This window comes from Ornithorhynchus anatinus, chromosome 3 (genome assembly GCF_004115215.2).
Source record: "Ornithorhynchus anatinus isolate Pmale09 chromosome 3, mOrnAna1.pri.v4, whole genome shotgun sequence".
Classification (NCBI taxonomy): Eukaryota; Metazoa; Chordata; class Mammalia; order Monotremata; family Ornithorhynchidae; genus Ornithorhynchus; species Ornithorhynchus anatinus.
Window position 1 is genome coordinate 7964724 of NC_041730.1, and position 15022 is coordinate 7979745.

Here is a 15022-nt window from a genome sequence, read left to right on the forward strand (position 1 = left end):
GTTCTAATCCCGGCCCCACCACTTGTCAGCTGTGCGACCTTTCAAGTCACTTCACTTCTCTGTGCCTCGATTCCCTCACTCGTCAAATGGGGATGAAGACTGTGAGCCCCATGTGGGACAACCTGATCACGCTGTATCTATCCCAGCGCTTAGAACGGTGCTTGGCACACAGTAAGCGCTTAACAGATATCAACATTACTATTGTATCTCCCCCAGCGCTTAGAACGGTGCTAGGCACACAGTAAGCGCTTAACAAATACCAACATCGTAATTAATAAATTGAATTGGGGGGGCAAACTCTTTAAAGTGCACCTAAATGTAACAGAAATACTTCAGACGACGCCAGTTGGGTCGGTGGAACGAGCCCGGGCTTGGAAATCAGAGGTCATGAGATGTTCATCCCCTCGATCCTATTTATTGCTATTGTTCTTGTCCCCGATTAGACCGTAAGCCCGTCAGGGCGCAGGGATTTTCTCTATCTGTTGCCGATTGGTACATTCCAAGCGCTTAGTACAGTGCTCTGCACATAGTAAGCGCTCAATAAATACTACTGAATGAATAATCCCGGCTCCGCCACTTATCAGCTGGGTGACTGGGCAAGTCACTTCTCTGCACCTCATCTGTCAAATGGGGATGAAGACCGGGAGCCCCACGGGGAGCAACCTGACGACCTTGTATCCACCCCAGCGCTTAGAAGAGTGCTTGGCACATAGTAAGCGCTTAACAAATACCATTATTATTATTATTATTATTAAAGGGAGTCAGGCACGAACACGTTCGACAGTAAATGTGGGAGGAAAGAGAAGGAAAAGGGCCGGGGCCTGTCCTGCCACGCCCTCTAGCTCGCGCATGCGCAGAGACGACCGGTGCGTGCTTCCCCGCCGCCACCAGGGGGCAGAGTCGAACGCTACTGCGCCTGCCTGGACTCGCTCCCCCGATTAAGGTTAAAAAAAAAGGGCAGCAGCGACTGCGCCTGCGCGGAGGGTTTAGGAGGAGGGGAGTGCGCCTGCGCGTCAGCTGGTGGGTGGCCGCCCATGGGGAAGGGGAGACCGGTCCTGCCCCCATCGCTGCCCCCCCTGCCCTCGGGGCACTTCTCTCCAACCTAAACATCCAGAATATCCAAAAAATAAATCAAATAAAATAAAACGCGCCCCCTCCCCCCCGCTGTTTCCGCCTCCCCTTCCCCGGATTCAACCGGGACATCCGCCTGGCCTGTGCATGACTCGGCGTGGCCTAGCCCCATTTCATTGTATCCGCTCCAGCTCCTAGGACAGTGCTCGGCACCTAGGAAGCAATTAGCAAACACCATCATTATGAGCGAATAAAGAACGGCCTTGGAAGTCCTAAGAACTTGGGTTCTAATGCCGCCTCGGCCACGTGTCTGCTCTGTGACCTTGAAAAAAGCACTTCTCCGGGCCGGGCAGAACCGGGATTCGAACCCGTGACCTCTGGCTTCCAAGCCCGGCCTCGTTCCACTGAGCCACGCTGATTCTTTATCCAGCTGGCATCGCCCGAAATATTTCTGTTACATTTGGTGCACTGTAAAATGGGGGGTACGACTGGGAGGCCCCATGTGGGGCCGCGGGACAATGCGATTAAGTTGCATTCGCCAACAGTGCTTGGCACATAGTAGGCGCTTAACAGATGCCCTTGAAAAAAAAATCGGGGTCGAAGTGGGTGATGAGTCTGTGACCAAAGTCGGGCTCTCGATCCGCTCGATCGAGAAATGGGGCGAATCGAGACACTTTTAGGCAAAGATTGTTGGGAGCTGGGTTGCAAAAGACAACACAAAATACAACGGCTGAAATAAAGTACTCCTCTCAATTAAGAAATCATTGCAGAACATGCGAGGAAATGACCAAACACTTTCATCTTTCTTATACCCACAGTGACAGGAAGCGTGTTCATTTCTTTTTCCTTTTTTTCCAGCATTTACAGCTACCCCCGACCTCGTCTGTAGAGGCGGTGTCATTATTTCCAGTTTAAAACGACCCTCTTCTCTCTGGTTTACCCTAATTTTTCTAATGCATTTCGGCTCATAGGAAATGGGATATTTGAGTCTGCTGCAGGATCATTCATTATCTAGTGAGGGATGAACGGAGACACACTTGGGAAACTTCAACAAAAAAAATTCACCGTAGCGACTAATACGGAGAACCCCCTAATTAAGCCACCGACGAGTATTTTTCATGAAAAAGTGATACTTTTGCACTTTGTTCTGAGCGAAGAGGGGCCTGAAAACCTGATGAGACTATCGCCACCCTCATCTTTTTATATTTCTGTTCATCTTCCCTTCTGACTGTTGCCAGCCCCTTCCGCCCTTATTTCCGAGAACTCAGTTCCGGGCTTGGCACATGGAAAGCACTTAATAAATTCCATTTCTACTACTATCATTCGGAGTTTTCAAAAGGGACCTCACCTACAACTGTCTGGACCCGACCGAGGGGTTAAAAAACCTGATGCTTTTACGCTTGAGTAGGGCCAAACAGCTCCTCCTTTTCCAAATACCGGGGCCCCAACGGTTTCTGTCCTAAATCCCCAAACAGGGAAATCCTTTGGTCCAATTTAAATTCTTATTAAGGCTAAAGGGAGTCCGCCGTCCGGATTCCAGGAAAAAGGAAACCAGATCTCTCTTAATAAATTTAAAATCCCCGGCTGTCACCTCCCCCAAGCTATTTCAGGACGGAGTAGCCCGGGCACGCAGGCCGCAGCAGGGGCTAGTGACCACCCAGGGGGGCGACCAGCGCTATGGGGAGCCCCCGCTTCCCCTCAATCAATCCATCGATCGTCCTTATAATACTGATGGTATTTGTTAAGCGCTTACTATGTGCCCAGCCCTGTTCTAAGCGCTGGGGTAGATACAAGGTCATCATTTGTCCCATTTGGGGCTCACGGTCTTCATCCCCATTTTCCAGATGAGGGAACGGGGGCCCAGAGAAGTGAAGTGACTTGCCCAAGGTCACTCAGCGGACAAAGCGGCGGGGCCGGGAATAGAACCCACGACCTCTGACTGCCAGGCCCGTGTTCTATCCACTATGCCGCGCCTCTGTGGGGCGCTTACCGCATGAGGAGCACTGTACTGAGCGCTGAGGCGAGGCCACCATATAAGAGGGTCGGTGGACACGTTCCCAGCGCACAGCGAGCTGAATCAATGATTGATTCCGATCGATCAGGCTGCCTCCCCAAACCGCCAGGGCCTGGTTTTGCGCTGGCATATCGTGAGGATCATCCTCATGCCCACCCCGCTTTCTCCTGGCAGGCCCCACTCACTTGCGGATGGTGCAGCCACGACCCTCCCTCCTACAGCAGTCTCCTACATTCATTCTTTCGGTCGTATTTATTGGGCGCTTACTGGGTGCAGAGCACTGGACTAGGCGCTTGGAAAGTACAAGCCGCTGCCCGGCAAAATCCACTGGCTCCTCTGGGTGAGGGGCTCGGGGCGGGGGTTTTGTCTGAGGTCCCCGGCCGCCACCGTCAATCGATCGGTATTTATTGAGCGCTCAGTGGGTGCGGAGCACTGGGCTAAGCGCTTGGGAAAGGACGGGAGGATAGAGGAGTCGGGAGGGGCGTGGGAACCGGGCCTTGGGGGAAAGTGGGGAGAAGGACTGGTTCCTCCAGATCTGAAATTGGGAGGTTGGGGGTTTCCAGGGAGGGAGGGTCTGAGCTCCCCAGCCGCCTCCACCAATCGATCGATCAATCGATCGGTATTTATTGAGCGCTCAGTGGGTGCGGAGCACCGGGCTAAGCGCTTGGGAGAGGACGGGAGGATAGAAGAGTCGGGAGGGGCGAGGGAACCGGGCCTTGCGGGGAAGTGGGGAGAAGGCCTGGATCCTCCAGATCTGAAATTGGGGGGTTGGGGGTTTCCAGGGAGGGTCCGAGCTCCCCAGCCCCCTCCACCAATCGATCGATCAATCGATCGGTATTTATTGGGCGCTCAGTGGGTGCGGAGCACTGGGCTAAGCGCTTGAGAGAGGACGGGAGGATAGAGGAGTCGGGAGGGGCGTGGGAACCGGGCCTTGCGGGGAAGTGGGGAGAAGGCCTGGATCCTCCAGATCTGAAATTGGGGGGTTGGGGGTTTCCAGGGAGGGAGGGGGTTCTGAGCTCCCCAGCCGCCTCCACCAATCGATCGATCAATCGATCGGTATTTACTGAGCGCTCAGTGGGTGCGGAGCACTGGGCTGAGCGCTTGGGAGAGGACAACGGGACAGCAGGCGAGGAGACGGGAGAAGGCCTGCGTCCTCCAGACCTGAAGTTGGAGTTGGGGGATCCCCGGGGAGGGGGGCTGGCTACCTATTAGACGGTCAGCCCGGGGGTGGGCGGGGATGGACGGTCTCTCTCGGTTGCCCAACTGTCCTCTCCCAAGCGCTTAGCCCAGTGCTCAGCACACAAGAACCGTTCAATCGATACGGCCGCACGCATGTCCGGGTGGGCGGCCTGAGCTCCCCGGCCGCCGCCCTCCACCGAGCGGCGGGTACGTAGTGAGCGCTCCTGGCTGCGGACCGCTGGGCCGAGCGCTTGGGCACGCACTGAGCGCTCATCGAATGGGCTCCTCAGGAGGCGGGGGAGGGGAGGGAGGGACACGTGGGAAGCGCTTAATAAAGAGCATCGTATTTGGGGGGCAGGGCCGGGCCAGCGCTTAGTCCAGTGCTCCGCACATGGCAAGCGTTTCCATAAATACTACTGAACGAATGAGAGCTCCGAGACCTGGAAGGGGGGGGGTCGGGGGTGGGCAGGGGATCCCCCCCTCCCCCCAAGGGATCCCGGACGTCCAGGGGGAGGAGAGGGAAGGGCGCGGGTCGCAGCGTGTAGCGCAGTGTAGCGTCATCGCGACGCCCCCCCGCCCCGGGCCTGCCAAGCCCACCTGTCCCGCCGTCCGGTCCCGCCGTCCCGCCGTCCCGCCGTCGGTGGCTCCGTCCGTCTGCCGGTCCCCCCCGGGGGCCGCCCGCCTTATAACGGGGGGCGGGTGGGTGACGTCACGGGGCGGGGGCGGTGACGTCACGGGGCGGGGGGCGGGGGGTGCGGACGTGCGGGACCCCACGGGGGCGCGGGCCCGGGCCTGCACCCCGCCCCCCGCCCCGGCCCCGGCCCCAGGCCCCTTTACAGCGGGGCTCCGCACATCCTAAGCGCTTAACGACTTCCGTCGTCGTCAGGAATGGCATCGTCATTGGGATTAGGATTCGTTCAGTACTATTTATTGAGCGCCTACGATGTGCAGAGCACTGCACTAAGCGCGTGGAATGTGCAATTCGGCAACAGAGACCATCCCTGCCCCTTGACGGGCTCGCGGTCTAATCGGGGGAGACAGAAGGACAAGAACAAGACATCTTAATAGCAATATTATTATCCTATTTATTAAGCGCCTCCTGGGTGCCGAGCCCCGTGCCGAGCGCTGGGGGAGACAGAAGGTCCATCGGGGGGTCCCCACCGGGGCCTTCACCTCTCCCCCTTTGCAGAGTGTTTGTTAAGCGCTCGCCCCGTCCCAGGCACTGTCCTAATAATAATAATGTCGGTATTTGTTCAGCGCTTACTACGTGCCCAGCACCGTTCTAAGCGCTGGGGGAGATCCAGGGTCCTCGGGATGTCCCCCGTGGGGCTCACTGGCTTCATCCCCCTCTTACAGATGAGGTCCCTGAGGCCCAGAGAAGCGAAGTGACTTGCCCGAAGTCACACAGCTGACAGGCGGTGGAGTCGGGATTAGAACCCATGACCTCTGACTCCCAAGACCGGGCTCTTTCCACTGAGCCACGCGGCTTCGCTGTCCTAAGCGCTGGGCCGAGCGGGGTGAGGGGATAGAAGGGAATCAGACTGGACACGCTCCTTGTCCCCCCCCTTCGTGGGGCTCACCGTCTTCATCCCCATTTGACAGAAGAGAGAGCTGAGGCCCGGAGAAGTGAAGGGACTGGCCCAAGGGCACCCAGCAGAGAATAATGATAACGGTGGTATTTGTTAAGCGCTTCCTATGTGCCAGGCGCTGTTCTAAACGCTGGGGTAGATACAGGGTCATCAGGTTATCCCCCGTGGGGCTCACGGTCTTCATCCCCATTTTCCAGATGAGGGAACTGAGGCCCAGAGAAGTGAAGTGACTTGCCCAGAGTCACACAGCAGATAAGTGGTGGAACTCCAGCGTCCCTTGCTCGGCGAGGCTTTTAGTGGCAAGAGCCCCGGCTTGGGAGGCAGAGGACGTGGGTTCTAATCCTGCCTCTGCCACTTGACCTTGGGCCAGTCGCTTCACTCCTCTGGGCCTCAGTGACCTCATCTGGAAAATGGGGATGGAGATCGTGAGCCCCACTTGCGACAATCCATTCCTTCGGCCAATCGTATTTATTGAGCGCTTCCCGTGTGCAGAGCGCTGGACTGAGCGCTTGGAAAGTCCAACAACAGATAGAGACGATCCCTGCCCCACAGCGGGCTCACAGTCTAGAAGGGGGGAGACAGACATCGAAACGAAACAAGTAGACAGGCATCACTAACATCAAAATGGACAAATAGAACGATAGATAAATGCACACCATTAATAAAACAAAAAGAGCGGTAAATATGTAAAAATATAGACAAGCACTGTGGGGAGGGGGAGGAGGAGCAGAGGGAAAGGGAGGGCAATCTGATTACCTTCTATCGATTCCAGTGCTTAGAAGAGTGCTTGGCACACAGTAAGCGCTTATCATCCTCATTGTTATTATTATTTTTATTATTATTGCTTTAGCACCATGCAGGCCCCTTCTGCCCTCTGGGTCTCCTGCAGGACAGAAGGTGGGATGGACCGGGCCCCCAGGAGAAGTCTCTTCTTTTGGGGGGCCACGACGACGAGAGCTGGGTCCGCCCCAGGGCCTTGCCCCCCCCACTCCCGCACGCTGCTGGGGTCTGCAGGAGCCGGAGAAAGTCACCTCTGCCCACTCTCCTCTAACCTAATTATTGCTTCCGTCCACCCCAGCGCTTAGAACAGTACTTGACACTGAGTAAGCGCTTTCTTTTGATGTCTGTCTCCCCGCCTGCCCCAGACTGTAAGCCTTTTGTGAGCAGGGATTGTCTCCCTTTATTGCTCTATTGTACTTTCCAAGCGTTTAGTAGAGTGCTCTGCACACCGTAAGTGCTCCCTCCCCTCATTCATTCAATAGTATTTATTGAGAGCTTACTATGTGCAGAGCACTGTACTAAGCGCTTGGAATGGACGATTCGGCAACAGATAGAGACAGTCCCTGACGGGTTCACCGTCTAATCGGGGGAGACGGACGGCAGAGCAAAACAGAACAAAACAAAACCAAGACAACATTATCACGATCAATGGAATCGGGGGATGTTCACCTCATTAACAAAATAAATAGGGTAATAAATAATCTATACAAATAATGAGCACAGCGCGGAGGGGAACGGGGGAGAGGGAGGAGCAGAGGGTGGAGGGGCCCAAGATTTATTGTCGAACTAACTCCCCGCCCCACAGCACTTGTGTGAATATGCACATATTTATTATTCTATTTATTTTATTAATGATGTGTATATATCTCGATAATTCTATTTGTCTATATTGATGCTATTGATACCCGTCTACTTGTTTTGTTTTGTTGTCCGTCTCCCCCCTTCTAGACTGTGAGCCCGTTGTTGGGCAGGGATTGTCTCCATCTGTGGCCGAATTGTACTTTCCGAGCGCTTAGTCCGTTGGTCGGCACACAGTAAGCGCTCAATAAATAGAAATGATTGACTAAGGGATTCAGCCAGTGCTGAATCTGGGCTCTTCTCCCCCCCCCCACTAGCCCTTCCTCCTGGATCTCCCCTGGGCTCCGGACACTAGTATTGACACTGTGAACCGGTGGTGGTCAGGGATTGTGTCTCTTTATTGCACTATGGTACATTCCAAGCCCTTAGTCCATTCAGACGTATTTATTGAGCGCTTACCGTGTGCTGACCACTGTACTAAGCGCTACAAATCTCTGCACAGAGCCAACGCTCAATAAATACGATTGAATGAATGAATGGGGGGAAAACGGGAGCTGAGGAGGTCGTGGAATTCTGCCCTTCGCAGGGTGGGCCGATGAACTCCTTCTCACTATTATTTTGAGCACGAAGAATTTTTACTTTGAGAACGAATAATTTTTTTTTTCCTTTGAAGACCTTGGCAGAGAGAGCAGGGTGGCTGGGCCTCTTAAAAACCCTTCTTAAGGAATCCCAGAGCGTCCATGCGCCTCCCTGAAATCCAGTCCCAACAAGAGTTAATGTTTAGAAAGGGGAAGGATCAAGGCCCCAGGAGGAAACCAGAGGGAGGAGAGTAAAAACCGTCCAAGGTAGTTCAAGGTCACAGCGTTTGGTGGAGGATTACTAGACACCGCCCCGCCCCATAAGGACAGGTTAGAATCAGCTGCAAAGTTCCCTGCTCATTTCTTTATTGTGTTAAATAATAATAGCAATTAAAGTTATACTTGTTGAGCGCTTACTATGTGTCAGTCGCCGTTCTGGACCAGATAGGAGTACATCAGATCAGATAGCCCGTTGGTGGGCAGGGATCGTCTCTATCTCTTGCCGAAATGTCCATTCCGAGCGCTTAGTACAGGGCTCTGCACATAGTAAGCGCTCAATAAATACAATTGAATGAATGATACAGTCCCTGTCCCCACATGGGGACTTTGCAAAGGAGGAGCCAAGCTCGTTGTGGACAGGGAACGTGAGTGCTGATTCTGTTGAACTCTCCCAAGCGCTTAGTACAGTGCTCTGCACCTACTAAGCACTCGATAAATACCACTGATTGATTGGTACTCACTCAGGAAGGAAAAACAGCTAAGGGAAGGCCGCCAGGGCAGTCCCAGGATTGGAAAGACCCGAGCAAAGCATTTTTAACCTTTAGACTTTGTGTTTCTGTCAAATTTTCTCAGACTGGTTATTTGCATAGCAGATGGAGTCCACGGCCCACCCAGCCCATGTGTAATATAACCGGGCCACGTTTATATTTATGAAGGAGGAAGAGGCTGCCCTGGTACCAAGAAACCCCTTTCATCTCCCCCTTTTAGCCTGTGAGCCTGTCGTTGGACAGGGATTGTCTCTATCTGTTGCCTAATTGTCCATTCCAAGCGCTTAGTCCAGTGCTCTGCCCACAGTAAGCGCTCAATAAACACCACTGAATGAATGAATAAACCAAATTTTAGGAGAGGAAGAGAAAAAAGGGACCTTTCCTAAAGTGATCTGTATATAGTCAGAGCAGTAAATGGGTAATAATAATAATGATGGCATTTAAGAGCTTATTATATGCAAAGCACTGTTCTAAGCGCTGTGGGGGATACAAGGTGATCAGGTTGTCCCACGTGGGGCTCCCAGTCTTCATCCCCACTTTACAGATGAAGTAACTGAAGTAACTGAAGCCCAGAGAAGTGAAGTGACTTGCCTAAAGTCACACAGTAGGCGAGGGGCAGAGCCGGGATTAGAACCCACGACCTTCTGACTCCCAAGCCCGGCCTCTTTCCACTGAGCCACGCTGTAGACCCTCCTGTAATTCATTGATATATACATAACACCTCCCTTAATGTAACCTTCTGTAAGGATAAAGGGCGTAATAATTCTTTGTGTTTGACTAGCGCTAGGACTTCATCAAAGGGCTTAGTACAGTGCTCTGCACGTAGTAGGCGCTCAGTATATACGATTGAGTGAATCGAAGGGTTCACATCAGTTCTTTCAATTTATGTTCACAATATCCCTGGGAGGGGGGAGGTAGGGAGAAGCAGGGATCAGTAGCCCCATTTTACAGAAGGGGAAATGGAGGCCCAGAGAGGTTAAGTGACTTGCCCAAGGTCACAAGTGGCAGAGTAGGGATCAGAACCCAGAGCTTTCCACTGGACTGTGCTTAGGGTGTTCTCTCAATCGATCGTACATTCCGTAACGGGCCTGGCCCACTCGATCTTTTTTTTATGGTGTATAATAATAATAATAATGTTAGTATTTGTTAAGCGTTTACTATGTGCCGAGCACTGTTCTAAGCTCTGGGGTAGATACAGGGTCATCAGGTTGTCCCACATGAGGCTCACGGTCTTCATCCCCATTTTACAGAAAAGGTAACTGAGGCACAGAGAAGTTAAGTGACTTGCCCACGGTCACACAGCTGTCAAGTGGCAGAGTGGGATTCAAACCCATGACCTCTGACTCCCAAGCCCGGGCTCTTTCTACTGAGCCACGCTGCTTCCCATATGTTAAGCGCTACTGTGTGTCAAGCACTGTACAGTCATTCTGGAAGCAGCGGGGCTTAGTGGAAAGAGGCCGGGCTTGGGAGTCAGAGGATATGGGTTCTAATCCCGGCTCCGCCACTTGTCTGCTGTGTGACCTTGGGCAAGCCACTTAACTTCTCTGTGTCTCAGTGACCTCATCTGTAAAATGGGGATGAAGACTGTGAGCCCCACGTGGACCAACCTAATTACCTTGTGTCTACCCCTGTGCTTCGAACAGTGCTTGGCACATAGTAAGCACCTAACAAATACTATCATCATTATTATTATTATTGTTCCGTTGATTCGCTTACCTGGAATTTACTGAAGTGTCTGTTTCTGTGGCCTAGTGGAAAGAGCCTCGGCCTGAGAGTCAGAGGACCTGGGTTCTAATCCCAGCTCTGCCACGTACCTGCTGTGTGACCTTGGGTAAATCACTTAACTTCTCTGTGCCTCGGTTATCTCGACTGGAAAATGGGGATTCAACACCCGTTCTCCCTCCTACTTAGAATGTGAGCCCTCTGTGGGACAGGGACTGGGTCTGACCTGTTTCTCTTGTAACTTCTCCACTGCTTGATGCACAGTAAGCGCTTAAAAAATACCATTATTATTATTATTATTCCCCCCACAGAGTGTAAGCTTCTTGAGGACAGAGATCGTGTCTACCTACCCTACTGTCTTCTCCCAAGTCCCTAATACAGGGTTTTGCACCCAGGAAGTGCTCAAAAAATGCCACCGATTGATCGATTAGCCTTTGCTGACTTGATTTTTCCCTTCCTTCCCCAACAGCCTCTGACCTTTGCATTCAGATTTAGTAATTAGGATATTTACTAAGCAGGGACTACGTACGAAGTACTGTACTAAATTCCGCGGTAGATACGAGATAATCAGGTCGGACACCGTCCCTGACATTCATTCGTTGGATCGTATTTATTCATTCATTCATCCATCCAATCGTATCTATTGAGCGCTTACTGTGTGCAGAGCACCATACTAAGGGTTTAGGCGCCTATAAGGCTGTAGTAATAATACTCTTTGTTGGAGCGCTTATTATGGGCCAAGCACTGTGCTAAGCGCTGGGGTAAATAGAAGATAAGGAGATTTGACACAGTCCCCGTCCCATCCGGGGTCTCACAGACTCAGCAGAAGAGGAGATATTTAATCCCCATTTTACGCGGCTTCTCTGCTGGGTGACCCTGGGCAAGTCACTTAACCTCTCTGCACCCACTGCTAAATGGGGAGTTCACACCTGTTCACCCTCCTACTGAGACTGTGAGCCCCGAGAGGGATCTCATTATCTCGTATCTACCCCAGTGTTTAGGGCAGTGCTTTAGCACCTAATAAGGGCGTAACAAACACCACTGTTATTTTGAGGTACAGAGAAGTCAAGTGACTTGTTTAAGGTCTTGCAGCAGCCAAGTGGCAGAGCCGGGATCAGAACCCAGGACTCTCGGCTCCCACTTTTGTGCTCTGTAAAGGCAGAAAGGACGTTAGAAATTTCTCATCCATCAGGCTTCCGGGGAAAAAGGCAATTGATCTCTGTTCTCTTTGGGGGTCAACATGCTCTGGAAGAGTGGGGGTGGGTGGGGTGAGAAAGAACCTCCCCACACCCCCATCTGCCACAGGAATTTGGAAAGCAGTGTGGCCTAGTGGAAAGAGCAAGGGCCTGGGAGTCAGAAGACCTGGGTTCTAATTCCGCCTCCGCCTCCAGTCTGCTGTGTGGCCTCGGACAAGTCGCTTCACTTCTCTGGGCCTCGGTTACCTCATCTGTAAAAGGGGGGTTTAGAGGGTGAGTCCCATTGGGAAAGGGACTGTGTCCTACCTGATTTCCAGGGAAGCAGCATGGCTTAGTGGAAAGAGCCCGGGCTCGGGAGTCAGAGGTCGTGGGTTCCAATCCTGGCTCCACCATTTTTAAGTTAATGTGATTTTGGGCAAGTTACTTCGCTTCTCTAGAGAAGCAGCGTGGCTCAGTGGAAAGAGCCCGGGCTTGGGACTTAGAGGTCACGGGTTCGAATCCACGCTCTGCCACTTGACAGCTGTGTGACTGTGGGCAAGTCACTTCACTTCTCTGTGCCCCAGTTCCCTCATCTGTAAAATGGGGATTAAGACTTTGAGCCTCACGTGGAACAACCTGATTATCCTGTATCTACCCCAGAGCTTAGAACGGTGCTCTGCACATAGTAAGTGCTTAACAAATACCAACATTATCATTATTCTTCTCTGTACCTCAGTTACCTCATCGGCAAAATGGGGATTACGACTGTGAGCCCTATGTGGGACAACCTGATGATCTTGTATCTACCCCAGCACTTAGAACAGTGCTTGGCACATAGTAAGTCCTTTACAAATACCATCATTATTATTACCTTGTATTTATCCCAGCACTTAGAACAGTGCTTGGCACATAGTACTTAAAAATCACCTCCTCCAAGAGGCCTTCCCAGACTGAGCTCCTCTTCCCCCTCTACTCCCTCTGCCATCCCCCCTTTACCTCTCCGCAGCTAAAGCCTCATTTTCCCCTTTTCCCTCTGCTCCTCCACCTCTCCCTTCCCATCCCCACAGCACCGTACCCGTCCGCTCAACTGTATATATTTTCGTTACCCTATTTATTTTGTTAATGAATTGTACATCGCCTTGATTCTATTTAGTTGCCATCGGTTTTTACGAGATGTTCTTCCCCTTGACGCTGTTTAGTGCCATCGTTCTCGTCTGTCCGTCTCCCCCGATTAGACTGTAAGCCCGTCAAACGGCAGGGACTGTCTCTATCTGTTGCCGACTTGTTCATCCCAAGCGCTTAGTACAGTGCTCTGCACATAGTAAGCGCTCAATAAATACTATTGAATGAATGAATGAACATAGTAAGCCCTTAATAAATACCACGATTAGTAGTATTATTATGATTCAGAGGAAATAGGGCCAGGCCCTTCCTGCACTTTCTTCAGTCGAGTTCTTGCTCAGGTCCCAGACACTCTCAGAGAACTACTGAGTGTTTTAATTTACTTAAAAATAAAAGAGGAAATTCAACTCCCCCTAAAAAAACTCTAAAATAGGTACTGAGGGAGACAAAGGGCCCCTTGGGAAGCTGTGAGAAGGCATTTCAAACCTCAGCTTTTCTCAAAACTCAACTTGAATTTTAATTAGCGTGTCCCGAAAATTTAGAATTTGCAGCCCATTTCAATTTACAACTCGGAGGAAGAAGTCCCATTCCCCTTAGACTGCAGTTTCCCGCGATGGGAAATCACAACCTCATCAAACTAGGCATTCACGGGCCGGCAGACACCGCTAACGGATTATTTAGTCGGGGTCAGCGGCCGCATTGTTGATCGTGCAGGAAACACAGCGGCCTCCCGTTTTATAATCAGTTCCAAAAATGCGAGTTAGAATCATTTGACGGGTCAGGGCCCGGCGGGATTCCCAGAGCATTGAGATTGGTCTGGGTTTTTTTCTTTTAAATCCCCACAGAGCTTAGTGCAGTGAACATTCAGTGAATACTGCTGACTTGATCGGCAGAGTCAACCAATGTCAGGGGCTCGGCCCCTGAGGGATTTGGGGGGCACCCAGAGACTGCATGTGTGTTGGGAGGTGCTGCCGCCGATCACCCCATCTGCCCTGACCTCCCCTCCCTGCACCTGCTGCTAAAGGTCACTTCGCCGTGGGAGAGGCTGCCCACTCCCCACCTGCCTGACCGTTCGGCATGGCGTCCTGGATAGAGCCCGGGCCTGGGAGGCAGAAGGTCCGTGGGACGGGGACTGCGGCCAACCCGATTTGCTTGTCTCCACCTCAGCGCTCAGAACAGTGCCTGCCACACCGTAAGCGCCTAACAGATATGACAGTTACTTCTGGTGCCCGGCAGGCAGGTGAGGGGAACGGGAATTCAACCCCAGAGCAACAGACAACAGGCCCACCTGCCTCTCCCTTTCCTGCTAGGCCTGAGGGTATCAAAGGGCAGAGATATAAAGATGGTCTCCCAGACAATAGACCCAGGGAGGTGAAAGCTGCGGAAAGGTTCTGAATTGCTCCCTGAATCCAATCTAATCTGCTCCCCTGTATTTCTTTAATCTTTTATCAGGCCAAATTCTCTCCCCAGCCCAATTCTCCCCACCAGGAGCGGATGGTGAGCCTCTGGGGAGGAGGCCTCAATCTGCACTTGAAACTGTAACTCTGAATAAATGAATGCCTCCCCCTCCTAGGCTGTAAGAACCTTATGGTCAGGATTGTACTGTTGTTTATTCTTGTATTGTTCTCTCGCAGGGGCCTAATACAGTGCTCTGCACACAGTAAATGCTCAATAATCTATAATTCTCTGTATTTATATTGATGCTAGGGATACCTGTTTACTTATTTTGCTGTCTGCCTCCCCACTTTTAGACCGCGAGCCCGTTGTTCGGTAGGGATTGTCTCTATCTGTTGCCCAATTGTACTTTCCAAGCGCTTAGTACAATGCTCTGCACACAATAAGCGCTCAAGAAATACCATTGAATGAATGAATAAATACGACTGAACGAACTGAAAGAATGAATGAACTCGGTTTTTTTCCCAGGCAGGGAGAGAGATGTTAATAATGTTGGTATTTGTTAAGCGCTTACTCTGTGCAGAGCACTGTTCTACACGCTGGGGGAGATACAGGGTCATCAGGTTGTCCCACGTGAGGCTCACAGTTAATCCTCATTTTACAGATGAGGTCACTGAGGCCCAGAGAAGTGAAGCAACTCGCCCACAGTCACACAGCTGACAAGTGGCAGAGCCGGGAGTCGAACCCATGACCTCTGACTCCGAAGCCCAGGCTCTTTCCACTGAGCTACTTTGCTTCTGTTAACTGCTTCTTCCAGTTAACAGGGAACTGG